The 21,698-nt window shown below is 38.6% G+C and overlaps 1 protein-coding gene across 1 annotated transcript in view; it reads right to left on the reverse strand.

Moving 5' to 3' along the window:
• The window catches only part of tlr2 (toll-like receptor 2), a 120,469-nt gene that overhangs the window by 3,025 nt on the left and 95,746 nt on the right, over positions 1–21,698 (reverse strand). The window lies entirely within an intron of this gene.

Here is a 21,698-nt window from a genome sequence, read left to right on the forward strand (position 1 = left end):
GCTAATGTTGTGCCACTATTTTAAAAAGGTGGTAAAGTAAAGGCAGGAAACTATAGAACAGTGAGCCTTGCAAGTTGTTGGAGGGAATGTTGAGGGACAAGATTTACATGCATTTGGAAAGGGATAGTCAACGTGGCTGTGTACGTGTCATGTCTCACAACCTTGATTGAGTTTTGTAAAGAAGTAACGAAGATGGGGCCAGAGTGGTAGCTGTGATCTATATGAACTTTGGTAAAGCATTTGAAAGATTCCTCATGGGAGACTGGTTAGCAAGGTTAGATCTCATGGAATACAGGGAGAACGAGCCATTTGGATACAGAACTGGCGTGAAGTTAGACTGCGTCCGCTACTTTTTGTCATTTACATGAAAGATTTGGATGTGAATATAGGAGGCATGGTTAATAAGTTTGCAGATGATATTAAAATTGGAAGTGCAGTGGACAGCAAAGAAGGTTTCTTCAGAGTAGAATGGGATCTTTATCAGATGGGCCAATGGGTTGAGAAGTGGCAGATGGAGTTTAATTTAGATGAATGTGTGGTGCTGCATTTTGGAAATTCAAATCAGGGCAGGACTGGTACACTTAATGGTAAGGTCCTGGGAGTGTTGCTGAACAAAGAGACCTTGGAGTGCAGGTTCATATCTCCTTGCAAGTGGAGTTGCAGGTAGATAGGATAGTGAAGAAGGTGTTTGGTGTGACCTTATAGAGTTCATAAAATCATGAGGGGCATGGATAGGGTAAATAGGCAAGGTCTTTTCCCTGGAATGGGGAGTCCAGAACTAGAGGGCACAGGTTTAGGGTGAGAGGGAAAAGATATAAAAGAGACCTAAGGGGCAACTTTTTCACACAGAAAATGTTACGTGTATGGAATGAGCTGCCAGAGGAAGTGGTGGAGGCTGGTACAATTACAACATTTAAAAGGCATCTGGATGGGTATATGAATAGGAAAATCTATAGGGATATGGACCAAGTACTGGCCAATGGAACTAGACTTATACAGGATATCTGGTCAGCATGGATGAGGTGGATGAAAGGGTCTGTTTCTCTGCTATATATCTCTTATGAATCTATGACTCTATAACAGCAACCAAATCCCAGCCACTGGTGCTTCTGCTTTTTTAGACCCTGCTTTTAATACTGCTGCTAGTTCAGTTGACCTATGTTAATTGTGAATTATTTCCTGTTCAGTCATGTCTTTGCAATTAACAGAGCCATCCAACTTTTCAACACGTGAAATAAAATCTGTGAAATTGTTAGCGTTAGCCTTAACCTTAACAACCTCCAGCAGCCATATATCAGTAAATGATTCAAAATCCTGAGTAGAGCTCCTATTTTTTAATGATCTGAAAGGATAACAATAACTTCTCATTAAAAAAGAAAAAAATCCAAAACCCTAGATATTTACTGAAAGAATGCAGCCACAAGATTCCATGGTTTAAGTATTTTTAATTTACAAGAATGAAAACTAATGCTAACTGTTAGCTTACTACCATGCACTTTCATAGAGTCAGAGTCGTACAGCACGAAAACAGACTCTTCGGTCCAACCAATCCATGCCGTACATAATTCCAATCTAAACTAGTCTCACCTGCCTGATCCTGGCCCATATCCCTCCAAACCTTCATATTTATGTATCCTAACCAATATCAGTTAAATGTGAATTAACCAACACGTCAACAATTATAAATTAGATTTTAAATTCCAAAACTAGAGCAGATTTTATAAATCATCAGCAATCCACTTAATCAGTCACCATGTCTTTAAAATTCTCTTCGCTATGATGATTTGGAGGTGCTGGTTGGACTGGGGTGTACAAAGTTAAAAATCATACAACAACCACCTGATGAAGGAGCAGTGCTCCAAAAGCTAGTGCTTCCAAATAAACCTGTTGGACTATAACCTGGTGTGGTGTGACTTTTAACCACCTCCATGATGTATTTCAGGACTCCTAGGACTGGACTTGCTCTTCAGTCAAAAGTAGCTCACAATCAACTGAGTTTCAGACCACATGTCTGCAGAACCACATCAAGTTTGTCAAAATGATGTGGCTCCATCAATGTTGTTATCTTCAAAAAGTAGATGGCTGCAGCTACTAAGTCTTTCTTTATTCTCAGTATGTGGATCTAGACTTTGTTTTCTGCTTACTATTCTGCATCACTGGACTGATCATTGACTAAGCTCTGATTAATCATTTTATGTAGTTTCAACTAGAAATGTTAGTTTTCAATCTGTTTCAGTTTTAGCTTCATTAGGGAGGGTTAGTTTCTCTTGTTTTCCTCTTCAATTAAAAAACAACAGAAATTGCTGGAAAACCTCAGCAGATCTGACAGCATCTGTGGAGCGAAATCAGAGTTAATGTTTCGGGTTGAATGATCCTTCCTCAGAATCCTGTGGCGTTTGAGGAAAGGTCACTGGACTCAAAACGTTAACTCTGATTTCTCTCCACAAATGCTGCCAGATCAATGTCTGTTTTTGTTTCTGATTTGCAGCATCTGCAATTCTTTTGGATTTTATTTCCTTCAAAGATGAGCTTTGACCATAGATTCCATCACAATGCATAGGAGGAGGCAGAGTATTGTAAATTCTGACAGGCTGGCTGGACTAAATGGTCTCTTTCTATGCTGTATATTCAATACAATTCCATGTAATGTCTTGTCATAGTATTTCAGTAACGTTTTCTATATAGTTTTGATGAACAAATTACTGTCACATTTAGACTTTAAGAGGACTTTGGGAAGGCAAGTGACGTGGAACTGCAGCAGTACAAGAAAAAGACAGGTTCCCCCTCCCCCAGCTGAGAAATCTCAGGTGATCAAGGATGGACAATCAATACTGCCCACATCTTACAAGAAAACATGTATCTGGTGTGTACAAAGGGAATTGAAATTCTGGCATAACCTTGGGAAACTTTGCAAAAATGTAAAACATTTAGGTAAGTGCTGAGTTAACTATACTGTTCTTTATCGATTTGTGCTGTTTTGCACTAGCTATAATGAAAAAGTGAATATATAGCAGCGTTAGTGTGTTTGGCAACTTAACTATTGCCAATGGTGTCAACTCTGCCAGTACAGAGGAAAAAACATCTTTACTGTTTTCTGAAAGTTAAAGATGGAAGAAAAAGAGTAAAAATGAAACAAATCTTAATTCTTTTTGATTTGCAGTTGACTTTGTCTGCACTTTTCTTGGCATCACATTTTGACTGATATTTGAATGATTTCCAAATCGTACAACTACATTTTTATCACCAATATTATATGAAAATCACTCGCATTTTAGCTCTGTATTTTGTTGGAATATCTGGAACTGCAGCTGTGCATGATTTGATGTGGAATGTAAGAGTCTAATTTGGTAAAGTATGTAATCTGATCAAAATAAAATCACACCAGATTTCTCCCTCCTGAGCTCTGTGTCTTGGCTTTAAAATAAAAATGAAGCTAGCTTCAACTTTGCAAAAAATTATATAATTCCATCATTTCAGAATGTTCTTGCATGAATCTAGAATGTATCATGTAGCAACAAAAAATGTGAACAATAAAACTGGCAGACATCTTGTCCCACCATAAAAATTACAATGTGGCATTGCAGCAGAATGCTTTCAAAAATCACAGGGAAGCATTTGTTCTATATTGGCATGCTTTTAAAGATATTTGGTTAGATCTAATTTTTGATAATGTTTTGAAATATTACCAAGATATGTCAAGAAATCTGCAAAATGGACAGAATTTACAGCAGAGACTTTCTGTTCCAAATAAGTAGCAGATGAATATTGTTAGTGTCCCTAAGACTTGAGTCAGTTTAGAACAGTTTGGATAGCTGAGAACCTAGCTTGCCAAGATATCTGCTAACATCGTTTTTTTAACATTGCATCTCAGATTTTAACTTACTTCAATGCAATCTGTTTGCATATAAATATTCTTACAAACGTATTGGTGACCACAATACAACTGCTCACAATTCAAACTGGCTTTCAAGCCTCTGTTCTCAACCCTCTTTGTTGCTAAAACTTGCCTCATTGTCAGCAATTGGAAAATTCTGGAAGTCTTCACAACTTGAGTGTTTGTTCACAAGATTATACAAAGAAATTCAGGTCAGGTGAATTGGCCATGATAAAGTGCCCATAGTGTTAGGTGAATTAGTCAGAGGGAAATGGGTCTGGGTGGGTTACTCTTCGGAGGGTCGGTGTGGACTTGTTGGGCCAAAGGGCCTGTTTCCACACTGTAGGGAATTTAATCTAATCATTATAGGATTATTATAGAATGAGGGAGGTTATTCATCTGGCCAAAAATGTCTAAAGTTCTTTCATTACTGCGATTGTTTTATAAATAATTTGAGGGTTTCACCTTCACTATATATGCGAAAGTCCATTCCATGTTATGACTATTCACTGTGTAAAAAATCACTGAAATCTTAAATTCTCTTTCTAATGCTTGTTCCATTCATAGAACATAGAACATAGAACAATACAGCACAGAACAGGCCCTTCGGCCCACGATGTTGTGCCGAACATTTGTCCTAGCTTAAGCACCTATCCATGTACCTATCCAATTGCCGCTTAAAGGTCACCAATGATTCTGACTCTGCCACTCCCACAGGCAGTGCATTCCATGCCCCCACCACTCTCTGGGTAAAGAACCTACCCCTGACATCCCCCCCCATACCTTCCACCCTTCACCTTAAATTTATGTCCCCTTGTAACACTCTGTTGTACCCGGGGAAAACGTCTCTGACTGTCTACTCTATCTATTCCCCTGATCATCTTATAAACCTCTGTCACGTCACCCCTCATCCTTCGCCGTTCCAATGAGAAAAGGCCTAGCACACTCAACCTATCCTCGTACGACCTATTCTCCATTCCAGGCAACATCCTGGTAAATCTTCTCTGCACCCTCTCCAAAGCTTCCACATCTTTCCTAAAATGAGGCGACCAGAACTGCACACAGTACTCCAAATGTGGCCTTACCAAGGTCCTGTACAGCTGCAACATCACCTCACGACTCTTGAATTCAATCCCTCTGCTAATGAATGCTAATACACCATAGGCCGCCTTACAAGCTCTATCCACCTGAGTGGCAACTTTCAAAGAGCTATGAACATAGACCCCAAGATCCCTCTGCTCCTCCACCTTACTAAGAACCCTACCGTTAATCCTGTATTCCGCATTCTTATTTGTCCTTCCAAAATGGACAACCTCACACTTGACAGGGTTGAATTCCATCTGCCACTCCTCAGCCCAGCTCTGCATCATATCTAAGTCCCTTTGCAGCTGACTACAGCCCTCCCCACTGTCCACAACTCCTCCAATCTTCGTATCGTCTGCAAATTTACTGACCCACCCTTCGACTCCCTCTTCCAAGTCATTAATAAAAATTACAAACAGCAGAGGACCCAGAACTGATCCCTGCAGAACTCCACTTGTAACTGGGCTCCAGGCTGAATATTTACCATCTACCACCACTCTCTGACTTCGACCGGTTAGTCAGTTCTCTATCCAACTGGCCAAATTTCCCACTATCCATGCCTCCTGACTTTCCGCATAAGCCTACCATGGGGGACCTTATCAAATGCCTTACTAAAATCCATGTACACTACATCCACTGCTCTACCCTCATCCACATGCTTGATCACCTCCTCAAAGAATTCAATAAGACTTGTAAGGCAAGACCTACCCTCACAAATCCGTGCTGGCTGTCCCTAATCAAGCAGTGTCTTTCCAGATACTCATAAATCCTATCCCTCAGTACCCTTTCCATTACTTTGCCTTTATTTACTTTCCTTTAATTTAGCGTAATGTTCTCTGTTTGCCTCTTTAATTTCTTAGCTAACTTGCTAGTTACACTTGGAAGCATAATTTTCTTTGACTGAAAAACATTTTCCTGGTATTCCCCTCATAGCAGTAGAGATCAAAGTTTTAGCTATTCCAGTGTTTTAATGTCACTTTATCTCTTTTGCCCAGAACTAAGTTAAGGTGAGATCTAGCTGTATTACTGTTTAGTTGTTTCTCCGAAATGATCTTTGTTTATATCTTTGGACACTAATGCTGTTTTGTGCCTGTACAATAAATCTTTGCCTTATTGTTTTAAATCTCTCCTACTTGGCTATTGTTTCCAACACACTGATATAGTTACTTGTAAATGACTTTCACATTTGTTCCTGTTGGTTTTTAAATGATTTAGCCTCCAGTGAGAAAATATGTCTGCAGAGTTATCACTTCTGTGTATTTTCAAACAGGCAGAATTTATTTGCAATATAAATAGTTTGGACCAGATTGCTGATCGGTTCCCCTGGAGAATTTACACAATGTGAAGATGGGATCCCACCTCCCTGAAGATGGTCCAGGATTCACTTATCAATGTTATCGTGAATCAATGAGTTTGTGACAGGTAGGCTAGTGAGGCTCTGTACATTCTGTATTCTTGTTATCGTAAATGCTTCCTAGAAGTGGTGTTCAGCATGACGTAGTACTGATTCACCAGAAATGGTGAAAGGTGGTGAATGGGAGGAGGTTTCTTTGCCCTGGCTTGACCTGATAGAAACTTCATGAGGTTCAAAGTCCATGTTGATAATTTCTACAGCCAATCATCTCCCCTTACAAACTACCCAACTGTATGTCACTGTTGTTCTGACAAAAACATTACATCTACATAATGCCTTTAATGTAAAAAAAAACCATACCGAAGATGCTTCTTGGTGCAATCAAACAAAAATGATACCTGTCATAGGTAGCTTTCAGAACTGATGACAGAATACTTCATGAGGTTGGATTTTAGGGAGTGAAATAGCAAGAGAATTAGAGAGGTGTAGAGATTTAGGGAGTGAGTTTGAGAGCTTAGAATCTTGCTGGCTTAAGACAGAGCTGAAAACAATGAAAGTAATATAGATATGGTTTTAGAGAAATTCAACATGACACAACATGTGCAACAATATTATATTAGTTTAGCAATGATTTTGTTAAAGATCTGGTCCAGAATATAGAAGGATGGAACAAATTTGTACTGATTTCCTTTAATTGATTCATTTTGTTCTATAAGACTTATGCTATTTCTCAGAACTTATTTCGATCGTTTTTTTCCCATAATGGTTTGGGGGGGCGACTGCTCTGTAATTACTCAGTCTATCCTTTTTCCTATTATTAAGCAACAATACAATAATTAGCATGCCCACCCATACACCACACCTGCAGACAGAAACCCATTTCACTTCTCCTTGAGTGGATCAAATCAAGATTATTTCCTTATTCCTAATAGACTCATCATGTCAACTTGCCTGTATTTTAAACATTCTTAATTAATATTGCCCTACCAAAAGGAAGTAGGAGTTTGATGCATAGGACTTTGAGATACTTCACCGTTTTAGTACACAAGTTTATTATAAGCACACATTCCAGTGGTTACATAAAAGCATAAATTGCTAAACTAGATGCATCTTGAAAAAAGTTATTTCTGTGAGAGAATTCAAATTTCAAACTTGTTACAGATGAGACACTTAAAAAGTAAAGACACCTTCCAAATGTTAATCTCCGGTTACCTTAATCCCGCGTGTGTTCAAGACATGTTAGATTCAGAACAAATCTTAACGTTGTCATTTAATTTTTCGTGATTATGTAATTAATGGTTACAAAGATGTTTTTCTGATCCATAATAGACCAGCCATAAATATTGTCTCATTTGGTGAAAGGGCCTCTGATAATGAGGTTGGCCATTAATTTCTAAACAATGTTATTTTTAATTTATTCTTAAACGTAAATTTGCTTAGTCAAAGTCAGGTTCCAGTGAGATCATAGGACGTGGAGCTTAATATTCTTCTATCTGGTTGTGGCTTTAATGATTATGTCTCGCACTGCATCATTACTTGCTAGTGTAATAGCAGAATTCAGTATCCTTTTCCAGATGTTTGTTTTTGATGGCAAATCAACATCGTCAAATCATGTCCCTGTTTTAAAAAAAGTAACCCCACTAAGCTTTACTGGAAAAGTAATTTCTCACCTAACGTTCCTGTATTAATCCTTAGTATGTATTTTAACCCTTGTTTCTTCAGAAGACTTTCTCAATTTGAAGTTTTTACTTTTCACCCTTACTACTTTACGTTCAATTGAATTATGATAACTACCATTAGAGTGGTCCACAATGGCCATTATTCTTTTTGGACTTGTTAAATAATGGCAAAGGAAAACTTCTAAATGTATTTTAAAATCTCTACAAACTACCATTTACACCAAAATCAGTCCAGTTTATATTAAAGTAGGTTATTCCACTATTATTCTTGTTTTTTATGCATTTTCTACAATTTTCCAAAATTTGTTCTTCTTTAATTCTCTGACTGAAAGTCTATACTTGCGAATGACCTTTTATCTTTCAATCAGCTCCATTCCAATTGCTGTTCATTCAAAGTCCAGTAATTTTTTATTCAAATGTTTGTCTGGTAACTTTCAAAAAGGAATCTTTTAATTCTGCTTTCACGAATCTTAAAAAGTTTTGTAATTTAGTTTTTTTGGAATATGTAATTAATGGTTACAAAGATGTTTTTCTGATCATTAATAGACTAGCCATAATTGTCTTATTTGGTGAAAGGGCCTCTGATCATGCCTCATTAAAGACAATCATGAAAACAAACAACTGTGATGCTGTAGATCTGAAATAAAAACAGAAATTGCTTGAGGAACTTTGTTTTTCTCTTCACAGAGCTGCCAAACATGCCATCAGTTTGAAGGTGAACCTGAAGATGAATTAAACCATGGGTCCCTGGCACTGAGCCACTGTGCTGACCTAATTAGACCAGACAACATGGTAGAAGTACAATTATGGGGAAAAAAGAACAAGCAATGCAACATTTATGTTCAAAATAATAATGGAGAGAGAGAGTAGTAGTGTCTAAAAAGCAGTAAATTTGTCATATAGTTGAAGACATTGAGGCACATGCTGAAAAATATGTTGCTGGAAAAGCGCAGCAGGTCAGGCAGCATCCAAGGAGCAGGAGAATCGATGTTTCGGGCATAAGCCCTTCTTCAGGAATTCCTGAAGAAGGGCTTATGCCCGAAACATCGATTCTCCTGCTCCTTGGATGCTGCCTGACCTGCTGCGCTTTTCCAGCAACACATTTTTCAGCTCTGATCTCCAGCATCTGCAGTCCTCAATTTTTCCCTCCGAGATTGAGGCACATGCAGATGTTGAAATGTTACAGAACTGGGACATAAACAGACAAGATTTGGGCCAGAAGGTCTGGGTACACAACCTCAGAGACCATTAAGTTTTAAAAAATTCAATTCTTTGCTAAAAGAATTAAGCCACAATATTATACATTTTTGAAACAGAAGTTCTTAAAATATAGAAAGGTCAAAGAAAACGCTAAATATTATCCTATACTCTGACATCTAGAATTGACATGACTTAAAAATAATTAATGGGCAATTTGTGTATACTGTAATCTATAAATTGCATACTACAAATGTACAGATTTTAGTGATCACACAGTCGTAAAGTCATTCAAAACCTGTTGTCTGCATTTAAGGATTTCAGTTCCTTTCAGAACTTAGTCTGTTCCACAAGCAACCCAAGATCCATGTGTATGGTTTTCACCACAATTGGAATACATCTGTAGAATGCGTGCAATTCACCAATGTTATCTTGAAGTGACAGAGACAGCTGTATCAATTTGCTCTCAGCATCTTGATCTGATCACTGCCTTGTGTCTGAGAACTTTCCTTTACTGTTACAGTGACTCAACTTGTACACTGATCTGTATCCTTATACATCTTTTAAACCGGGTCAGTTTGCTGTGTTTTCTGAGGGTGCACCAAACACAACAAGCTATTGATAACAAGCAATTGAAGGAAAAACTGATCTGAGGAGAAGCAATGCAAAATATTGGAACACTGGAGCATTGAACAAAAGTAAAACATGTCAATGTGCATTTGAAATATCCAAATTATTATCTGAGTCTGTTCAGTATTGTGAGCATTGCTTTACATGGGGAAAAAGGGATTGCTTATTGCAAGTGACCACATTTCCATTTGGGACTATAAACTGAAATGAAAGTTGGACTGCTAAATAGCTACAATACCAGGAGACATTTGTAACTTTGGGTAAAAAAGTAGTGCATGTTTTTAATTGTGCAAGACAATACTACGTTTTGAAACAGGGACAGAGTGGTGCCAAGAGTGAAGGAAAAATGACCTGGTGAATGGTTAAGCTATAGTTTGCTACAAATTGATGTGTGCAGCCTGAAACATCCAGAGCTGTAAACTGAATACATCTCTCTCTGTGTGGGTGAAAAGACAGAAACGCCAAGAAAGCTTAAGAGAATTCAAGCATGATGATGTTTTAGGTCCACTAGATCACACCATCTAAATGAAGACTGAACAATACTTTACAGTATTGTAATTGCAGAGTTACATTGTACTTTGCTCAAAAACTGCATGAATTTATGTAAAACTCTGTTATTTCACTTTTTAGATTAGAATCAATCTGAACACCATGGCATAGACAGAGAACACAGGGGGCCAACACCTTAAACATATTGTCTAGCTATCACCATTGTTAACAGCTAACCCGAGAATGCAATTTAAAAAAAAAGGTTTTGTGATATACACATGAAAGAAGTGAAACTATCACTTTATTCTAACAGATGAAAGGCTTAACAGACAATCAACTTTTCAATGTATAATTTCAGTTATATCACACTGTAAATTTTTGCTATAAATTCTGTTACGATCGAGCCCTCCACTATCACCTGATGAAGGAGCGTCGCTCCAAAAGCTAGTGTGCTTCCAATTAAACCTGTAGGACTATAACCTGGTGTTGTGTGATTTTTAACTTTGTACAACCCAGTCCAACACCGGCATCTCCAAATCATGTCTTAAACATGACAGTGTATGTATTTGGGGTTTTTAAAGGGGTATAGGTTAAGTTTCATAGTAGTATATTTAGAATCTTAGCAATTTTTGAGAAGATTTGCAGCTCAGATTGATAAATAACTTCCATACTTATATTCAGAATTTTTTTTCTATCCTCTGCCTTCCGTTAAAAATATGTTACAATATACTTTGTCTCCCTTCCGTTAAAAATATGTTACAATATACTTTGTTAATGTCAAAATCCAGCGTGAATTGATTTTTGTTCTTAACAGCAGTCAGGAAGATTGGTCATCTTTGTGATCTAATTGATATTTTATACATTTTGTGATGGCTTATCAAACAGTAGGGGCATGTTTATTGGTGCACATTGTGCAGTTTTGACATGATGAATCAAAATAGTTGTTTGCATGCAGCATTAAAAACCAAGACTGATGAAATGTTATAAAAGAACAATAAAAAAAAGCCTGAGCTCAAATTTATTCTCTAGACTGAAAAGCATGAAATGTATGGTATAGGAGAACAGATGCAGACTTTAAACACAGCAGAAATCTGGACAATTGATCAGTTCTCAAAGGACCATTTAAGCCCCAAGCAAAATAAAATAATGTGGTTTGTGAATTGCGGGAGAGATGAAAACTGTTGGAAAGGATAATGAAAGTCCAGAATGAGGAAACGTATGGACATTGCTTAGAAGAAAAATAAATAAGGCTTGGCTGAAATGGAGTTTGGAAAATAATCAAAGATGGGGTTGCACTGATAGTTGATGAGAAAGGATGTTAGTTATTTTGTGGAATTAGCTGAAACATTAATTGCAGAGTTAAAGAAAAGGAATAGAAAACAAACACCAGAGCTGAGTGTTAAGGCCATCCCACTTTTATAAATTTCTGGTTCAGTTAAGTTTTTAAAGTTTTCATAATATGTTTATAAACAAAAAGTTTATACATTAAGCTATGTTAGAAGTTTAAGAACTTTAGTTTCAAAGCCAAGGTAAAGAAACTGTCACTATTGTGAAGCTCAGCCTCTTCCAAAGCAAGGTTACAATCCTTTTGTTTCCTGTCCCTGGGTTCATAACACTTAAGCACTCAATGTTTCAACACTATTCCATTTGATCATGGCTAGTAAGGGCAGGACAACCCCTTGGATTTTGAGCAAAACCAAGATGTTGGCTGTTGTCAAGCAGTATAACAGTTGGACAGCCATGATCCCTGGCACCTGAAGAAACCTGAGACAAATCAAATCCAATTCAATACAAACCAACACAATGCATTTGCAAGTAAAATTACTATACCTGTTGAGGTTGCCAATTCAAACAAGCTGTATCAATGAAAATGAAATGAAAACAAATCAAATAAAATATGGAAAATTATAACCAACAAATCAATATTACTCTAAATCCAAACAGTCAAATAAATTCAAATTTCCAAACTCAAATTCAATCCAATGTTATCAAATCAACTAAATCAAATTAACTCAAAGCAAAACCAAACTTGATTAAAAGTCAAATGAGCTAAAACATGCCGATCTAATTCACCACAATCTAGTTCAGTCAAATTTGATCAAATCAAATTGATTTAAATTAATATAATCTATCCAAATTAAGTCAAATTAGTTATGTAAATTGAGATCAAATAAAATAAAAACAAATCAAACTAACCAAGTCAGGTTTAATCAAACCAATGAAATTAAATCAAAAAATGTAAACAAACTAAAGCAAGCAATTAAAACCATATTGATTCAACTTATATGACCTGTCACTATAGTAAAAATTGAATCCATTCAAATCAAAGCAAGAAATATCAGCTCACTTCATATTAAATTAAATCAAAACCTAACACTAACTGTAAACCAAATCAAAGCCTTAACACTAATCAAAACCTAACACTAACCGTAAATCTAATCAAGACCTAACACTAACAGTAAACCAAATCAAAGCCTAACACTAACCATAAACCTAATCAAATCAGTGATGAAGATCAATGCAATGAAGTCCAATCTAATTCAATCAAAACAATTAAAATCAAATTATTGTATCAAATACAACAAGTTCAAACAAATTACATTCAAGTCAATCAAATTACATGGAATCAAATCCAAAGCAATCCAATCAAAACAAAAAATTAAGTTAAAATGTAAGAGGTAGATGTCATTAATCCCTGTTGTTTCACAGGCTGTGCTGAAGTCTGCAGAGATAGAAATAGTTAATAATATGCATACTTGCATTGGTTATTAATCTCAATTAAAACTCAATTACGTCGGATCAATCTTTGACCTTGTAGATAGTGATGCTGTATTTATGGAATGGCAGATCTCTCCATTATATTTTATTAAAAGTCCATGAGTAGGAGCAGAATCAAACCATTCAACAAGGTTATGGTTTATCTGATTATCCTCACCTTTACTTTCCTGCCTTTTGCCCATAACCCTTGATACCTTTTCTAATTCAAAGTTTGTCCATCTTGATCTCAAATAGACTCAATGACCCAGCTTTGACCGTCTTCTACTGTAAAGAATTTTACAGATTCAATACCCCTGGGAGAATAAATTCCTCCTCCTATCTGCCTTAAATGTACAACCCTTTATTCTGAGATTAGGCTGTCTGGTCCTGGACTCTCCTACAGGGGAAAAGACCTTTCTGCATCTACCCTGTCAATTCCCCTAGGAATCTTATATGTTCAAATAAGGTGTTCTCTCATTTCTAAGCTCCAATGAGTACAAGTCCAACATATTCAGCCTCTCCAAGAAAATCCCTCCATACCTGAGATTGACCTAGTGAACTTTCATTTTCAACGTCAGCATATCTTTCCTTAAATGTGGAGGCCAAAGCTCTTCACTGTATTAGTGCTGTGGTATGACTTGTGTCTTGTATAGATTTTGCAAGATTTGCCTATTTTTGTACTCAGTCCCTTCACAATAAAGGGAAACAGTCTGTTGTCCTTCCCTATTACTCACTGAACTTGTGTGCTAGCATTTTGTGGTTCATGCAGAGGGACCCTGAAATTGCTGTGTGCTGCAGCTTTCTGCAGTTTCTCCCCCATTTAAGTAATACTCAGCTCATTATTCTTCCTGTTCAGATTGCATATTCTGGTATTTTATATTTCATCTGCCACACCTTTACCCATTTACAAACCCCTCCATAGACTCTGTGTCACCCTACCACTTGCCTGCTCAGCTATTTTTGATACATCCACAAACTTTGCAATACACAAACTTCTACCCTCTACAGAATTAATATGATAAGTTTATTCATCCTTCCTGGAGTTCAGATTTTCATACACACAGCTTGCAAGAACTTTGTAATGGTTGAACAAGTGCACAGACTGAGAATCCTTGAGAGTTACCCCTTGGAGTCCTTTACTTCACCTACAGCGACACACTCCTATCCTTAATTCAGATCGATTTTCTTAATCTAATGGGTATGACCATCTCCTGGAGAAAAGCATTCAGCTAACTTTACCCTTTGCTGATGTGACACTATGTCTATAGCTTAGACCTCAGCTCCTCAATTCTGATCTGAATTTGCTCCAGCTGCAGAATGTGCAACAGATTTGTTTACTGACCCCCCCCCCCCCCCCCCCCCCCCGGTCAGCAGCACCAATGTGCTGTAGCTGCAACACATCAGCTAACCTACAATCTCTGTTGAATTTTATAGAAGTCATTAAGTAATCATGTTGGCACCCCACTCTTTATATTTTAGGGCATTAGTATCAAACCTATGCCCTATAAGCAATTTGTAAGAAAATATTTTAAATATTAGCTATCTGAACACAAACAGTTGACCTTGCTTTTACTTAAAGCTCTAGAAATACTTACCAATCAGCTGTTTTGATTAAGTAACCTAAAACTCCTCTCCTCCTTTTATTTTTGCTCAGATGTTCAAGTCCAGCATTCTATTATTGTATAGCACACTATGTTGTTTGACTTTATATGCATCCATCACAAAAGGTCTATCTGTCACTGTAAATCAGGATCCAGTTTAAGCTGGTTTTTAATTAGACTGCTCCACCAATGAAATTCTTGAAAATAAGCTTGCTCAAATTTTACAACTACAGAATTTAATCTCCAGAGATCACTTTAATCCCAACTACAAACTAATTAGGCAAAATTAGGTTTGCACACATGAAAAATTTAGACACTTACTTCCAAACAAATGCAGACAGTCAGTCCAAAGCAGGTTTGAATTTACTATCTAAATTTATGTACACCCAAAACAAAAGCCTATTTTCCTCCGTTAACTACTTAAAAATGAATACTTTTAAAAGGTTGCATATGATATTTTGAGTTCTAGTTTAATCCTATGTGTACTCCCCAATCGTTATCTTAATTCTATGAAATGATTATAAAGTGAAGAGTATTCTGTGGTATTTACTTTGTTATCTGTGATTTGTTGTTATTTGTTGTTGTTGTCATTATTTGTTGTCTGTGAGAACTCGTCTATTGAACAGAATAGTCATCATCCTGACTGGATGCTGGTGATCCCATTGATGACGCCAGAATGAAATCCCCTTATAGAAATGGCTAGGTCATTACTGGCATCTCTCTCTTCGAGTTCAGTGGTAAGTGCTGTTACTTCATCACTGACTATTTTTATTCATGTGATGTGAGCATCGCTTGCTTTTATTAATTGTTATCCATCTCTAACTGCCCATGAATTGAATGCTTGAAAGATCACTTCAAAGGCCATTAAGAGTCTATCACATTGCTGTAAATCTGGAGTCACTTATCCATCAGACCAGATATGGATGCTGTATTTCCTTCCCCAAATGGCAAAAGTGAACCAGATACATTTTTTTCAAGAATGGCTTCATAGTCACAAGTCAACTAGCTTATGTTTCCAAATCTGTTAATTCATATCAAAATCCATTATCTACCAAATCCCCAGAACTTTAGCCTCGACCTCTGAATTATTAGTCCAGTGATGCTACCTTTACACAATGTACTCTACCACCATCTGTGCCATTATTATCTGTTAGCCATGTAATATATTGCACCAGTAAATTTTCTGCAGTCTAGTGATGAGAGCGTCCTGGTTATGTTGCATCCACAAAGTGGCACAAAGGAAATTTAAGACTGAAACAATTCAGGAAAAAGATAGCTCACTACCACTTTCTCAGAATAACCAGTAATACTAGAAATATCATCCACATCCCAAGAACAAAAGAAAAATCAAAGAAAATCTGGTCTTACTGAGAGAAATACTACACACTTTAAAATGTCCTTTTAAGACTTTTGTAAGTAATTTATTAACTTCATGCCAGTCTATATTACAATGTATACATCCTCACTTTGCTGTTCTGTACCAAGTCTCAAAGAAATAAATAGCATGACTTTTATGTTTGACAGCTTAGACTATTGGCAATGACCTCAATCAACACTGCTGATTCAGCAAAAATCAAAATTCTTTATGGCTTTCTGGAAATTAATTTTAAAATTATAGTATTTGGGGAATATGGAATATAAAACAAAACAGCCTTAAATCTTTTACATTTGAAATGGGCTTTGCGTGTCTGCACTTTCCTTGGCATCACTTTTGACTGATATTTGAATGATTTCCAAATTCCACATATACATTTTCATCAGTGGTATTTTATGAGGCTTGCTCGCATTTTAATTTTATTTTATTGGAAGTTTAGAAACTGCAAATGTACATGAGTTGATGTGGAATTCAAGAGTCTATTTTGGTAAAAACACAATTTGAGCAAAATAATATCACACTGAATTTCCCTTTCCTAAACTCTGTCTTGGCTTTGAAAGGGGAGGTTTCCTCACTTGTTTGCAAAAAACTGCTCTAGCCTTACAGCATATTTTTGTGCAAATCCGAAAGATACCTTGTAGCAAGGGCAATTTAAAAAACAAAACTAGCGGCCATCTTTTTTTGTCCCACCACAAATATTCTAATGTGGCATTTGAGCAAAATGCTTTCAGCAACTGCAGGGAATCAGTTGTTCGATATTGGCATAAATTTAGTTCTAATCTTTGATATTTTAAAAATGTCACCAAGGTATGTGGGGGAAAAAAAACCTGCAAACTCTCTGGCCAATTGAGGCCTTGGTGTTCCAAAGCAAGCAGCAGTTCATAAATATTAGAGTTCCTGAGCCTTCTGTAAGTGTAGAACAATTTAGTTAGCTGCAAACCCATCTGTCAACAGATAAATAATGTGTTAATGTTCAAAAATGACAATCACTTCTGTAACACTAGGCAATAAAATATTTTCAACATAATGCTTCTGTTCACACCAGGAAACCCAGCTTGATTCAGACATGTAAAATAGGTGAAAGTGAGGATTGCAGATGCTGGAGACTAGAGTCGAGATTAGACTGGTGCTGAAATGATCAATGTTTCGGGCAGGAGCCCTTCATCAGGAGTGAAGGGCTACAGCTGGAAACGTAGTTTTTCATGCTCCTTGGATGCTGCCTGACCTGCTCAGACATGTAAAATGGTCGGTGCGAGCTGTTAGAAATTGGGTGATAGTAGAGAATGGGTATTGGCTACACATAATTCATCTCTAATTTACTTTTCTTTGACCTTTGATGACAAATGGTGTGTAATGGACAACTGACCTGAAACTGCTGTCTTTCCTTTTCAAAGTTCAAATCAGTTTCAGATCTTTATTCTGAACCGTCTTGGTTGCTAAAATTGGCACTGAGTGTGAGGCAGGTACCTTTATGCTGAAACAATAGACAATAGGTGCAGGAGTAGGCCATTCTGCCCTTCGAGCCAGCACCACCATTCATTATGATGGCTGATCATCCTCAATCAGTATCCTGTTCCTGCCTTATCCCCATAACCCTTGATTCCACTATCCTGAAGAGCTCTATCCAACTCTTTCTTGAAAGTATCCAGAGACTTGGCCTCCACAGCCTTCTGGGGCAGAGCATTCCATACACCCACCACTCTCTGGGTGAAAAAGTTTCTCCTCAACTCTGTCCTAAATGGCCTACCCCTTATTTTTAAACTGTGTCCTCTGGTTTGGCACTCAACCATCAGCGGAAACATGCTTCCTGCCTCCAGAGTGCCCAATCCTTTAATAATCTTATACGTCTTAATCAGATCCCCTCTCAGCCTTCTAAACTCCAGCGTAAACAAGCCCAGTCGCTCCAATCTTTCAGCGTAAGATAGTCCCACCATTCTGGGAATTGACCTCGTGAACCTACGCTGCATTCCCTCAATAGCCAGAATGTCTTTCCTCAAATATGGAGACCAAAACTGCGTGCAATATTCCAGGTGCGGGCTCACCAGGGCCCTGTACAGCTGCAGAAGGACCTCTTTGCTTCTATACTCAATTACTCTTGTTATGAAGGCCAGCATGCTATTAGCTTTCTTCACTACCTGCTGTATCTGCATGCTTGCTTTCATTGACCGATGTACAAGAACACCTAGATCTCATTGTACTACCTCTTTACCTAACTTGACTCCATTTAGGTAGTAATCTGCCTTCCTGTTCTTGCCACCAAAGTGGATAAACACACATTTATCCACATTATACTGCATCTGCCATGCATCTGTCCACTCACCTAACCTATCCATGTCACCCTGTATTCTTCTAACATCCTCCTCACATTTCACCCTGTCACCCAGCTTTGTCCCATCAGCAAATTTGATAATATCACTTTTACTACCTTCATCAATATCATTAATGTACATTGTAAAAAGCTGCGGTCCCAGCACTGATCCCTGCGGCACACCACTGGTCACCACCTGCCATTCTGAAAGGGAGCCGTTTATCACTACTCTTTGTCTCTTGTCATCCAACCAATTTTCAATCCATGTCAGTATTTTGCCCCTAATACCATGCACCCTAATTTTGCTCACTAACCTCCTGTGTAGGACTTTATCAAAGGCTTTCTGAAAGTCCAGGTATACTACATCCACTGGATCTCCCTTGTCCATCTTCAGAGTTACATCCTCAAAAAATTCCAGAAGATTAGTCAAGCATGATTTCCCCTTCATAAATCCATACTGACTCTGACCTATCCTGTTACTGCTATCCAGATGTGTCGTAATTTCGTTCTTTATAATTGACTCCAGCATCTTTCCCACCACTGAGGTCAGACTAACTGGTCTGTAATTCTCTGTTTTCTCTCTCCCTCCTTTCTTAAAAAGTGGGACAATATTAGCTACCCTCCAATCCACAGGAACTGATCCTGAATCTATAGAACATTGGAAAATGATCACCAACGCATCTACGATTTCTCGAGCCACCTCCTTCAGTACCCTGGGATGTAGACCATTAGGTCCTGGGGACTTATCAGCCTTCAGACCTAACAGTCTCTCCAACACCATTTCCTGCCTAATATAAATTCTCTTCAGTTCAGGTCCTTCAGCCACTATTACATCTGGGAGATTGCTTGTGTCTTCCCCAGTGAAGACAGATCTAAAGTACCAATTCAACTCTTCTGCCATTTCTTTGTTCCCCATAATAAATTCACCCATTTCTGTCTTCAAGGGCCCAATTTTAGTCTTAACCTTTTTTTTCTTTTCACATACCTAAAAAAAGCCTTTACTGTCCTCCTTTATATTTTTGGCCAGTTTACCTTCGTACCTTATTTTTCCTTTGCGTCTTTCCTTTTTAGTTATCCTCTGTTGTTCTTTAAAAGCTTCTCAGTCCTCCGATTTCCCACTCATCTTTGCTATGTTATACTTTTTCCCTTTTGTCTTTATATGGTCCTTAACTTCCCTCATCAGCCACGGCCACCCCTGCCTCCCTTTTTGGAATGAACTGATCCTACATCTTCTGCATTATATCCAGAAATACCTGCATTGTTGTTCCATTGCCATCCCTGCTAGGGTATTGCACCATTGAACTTTGGCCAGCTCCTCCCTCCTAGTTCCACAGTTCCCCTTATTTAACTGAAATATTGTCACTTCCAATTCTACCCTCTCCCTTTCAAACTGCAGATTAAAGCTTATTGTATTGTGGTCACTACCTCCTAATGGCTCCTTTACCTCGAGGTCCCTGATCAAATCCGGTTCGTTGCACAACACCAGATCCAGAGTTGCTTTCTCCCTGGTAGGCTCCAGCACAAGCTGTTCTAAGAATCCATCTCGGAGGCACTCCACAAACTCCCTTTCTTGGGGTCCAGTACCATCCTGATTCTCCCAGTCTACCTGCATGTTGAAATCCCCCATAACAACTGTAGTAATATCTTTGCAACAGATCAATTTCAGCTCCTTATTCAACTTACACACTACATCCAGGCTACTGTTTGGGGGCCTGTAGATAACTCCCGTTAGGGTCTTTCTACCCTTAGAATTTCTCAGCTCTATCCATACTGACTCTACATCCCTTGATTCTAGGTGCCCCCGAGCAAGGGACTGAATATCATTCCTTACCAACAGGGCCACCCCACCCCCTCTGCCTGTCAGTCTGTCCTTACGATAGCATGTATAGCCTTGAATATTCATTTCCCAGGCCCTGTCCACTTGAAGGAGAAAGTGAGTCTGCAGATGCTGGAGATCAAAGTTGAAACTTTATTGCTGGAACAGCACAGCAGGTCAGGCAGCATCCAGGGAACAGGAGATTCGACGTTTCGGGCACAGGCCTGAAGAATTCCTGAAGAAGGGCCTGTGCCCGAAACGTCGAATCTCCTGTTCCCTGGATGCTGCCTGACCTGCTGTGCTGTTCCAGCAATAAAGTTTCAACCTGTCCACTTGAAGCCACGTTTCAGTTATCCCCACAACATCATAGCTGCCAATTTCCAAATGAGCCTCAAGCTCACCCATCTTATTTGTAATACTTTTAATTTGTTACTGCCGTCACCCTTCCTAACAATCCCTATTTCACTTGACCTTACGGCATGATCCTTTTTTTGAGTTTTCTGCTGCATTGATTCCGTTGTCTTACTTGACTTCTCTTGTTCCAACTTTCCCTTTAACTTCCTTCTTAAACTTCCAGTTTGTCCCCTCTCCCACGCTATTCAGTTTAAACGCAGCTGTGTTGCAATGGCAAACCTACCTGCCAGAATGCTGGTCCCCCAGCTATTAAGGTGCAACCCGTCCCTCTTGTATAATTTATCCTTATCGCTAAACATACCCCAGTGATCCAAGAATTTAAATCCTTGCTTCCTGCACCAGTTCCCCAGTCACACATTCAAGTCCATTATCTCCCAGTTCCTGTCCTCTCCAGCCCGAGGAACTGGAAGCAAACCGGAGATAACCACCCTGGACGTCCTGCTTTTCAGCCTTCTTCCGGGTTCTCCGAAGTCCCGCTGTAGAATGTCTCTCCTCTTCTTCCCGACGTCATTTGTGCCGACATGCACCACCACGTCTGGCTCTTCACCTTCCCCCTTGAGGATTCTCTGCACTCTGTCGGTGATGGCCTGGTTCCTAGCACCAGGAAGGCAACACACCATCCTCAAATCCCGCCTGTTGCCACAGAAACCCCTTTCAGTCCCTCTCACTATGGAGTCCCCTATTACCATGGCTCTGTGATGTCTGACTCCTCGGCTCTGCCTCCACGCCAATTTCTGATTGGCAGACCTGACCGCCTCTCGGACTGGCAGTGACGTCTGTCTCTATGGCTTCCAAGAGATTCAACCTGTTCCTGACAGGTACTTCCCCCGGAGTCTCTTGCACTTGTCTCATCTCTGCCTTTCTCATCGTCTTCTCCCTTCTACTCTCTTCTGGTATGCTTGGTGTAATAACCTTGCTGAAGGTCCTGTCCAGAAAGATCTTGTTCTCTCAGATGAGCCTGAGGTCATCTAGTTCTTTCTTCAGTGCTGCAATATGCTCTGTCAGAAGCTGAATCTAATAGGGATTGTTAGGAAGGGTGATGGCAGTAACAAATTAAAAGTATTATATATGAATGCACGAAACATTAGAAATAAGATGGGTGAGCTTGAGGCTCATTTGGA

The sequence above is a fragment of the Chiloscyllium plagiosum genome, unplaced genomic scaffold (assembly GCF_037043375.1).
Source record: "Chiloscyllium plagiosum isolate Xiang-an unplaced genomic scaffold, Cpla_swu_hap1 HiC_scaffold_1, whole genome shotgun sequence".
NCBI lineage: Eukaryota > Metazoa > Chordata > Chondrichthyes > Orectolobiformes > Hemiscylliidae > Chiloscyllium > Chiloscyllium plagiosum.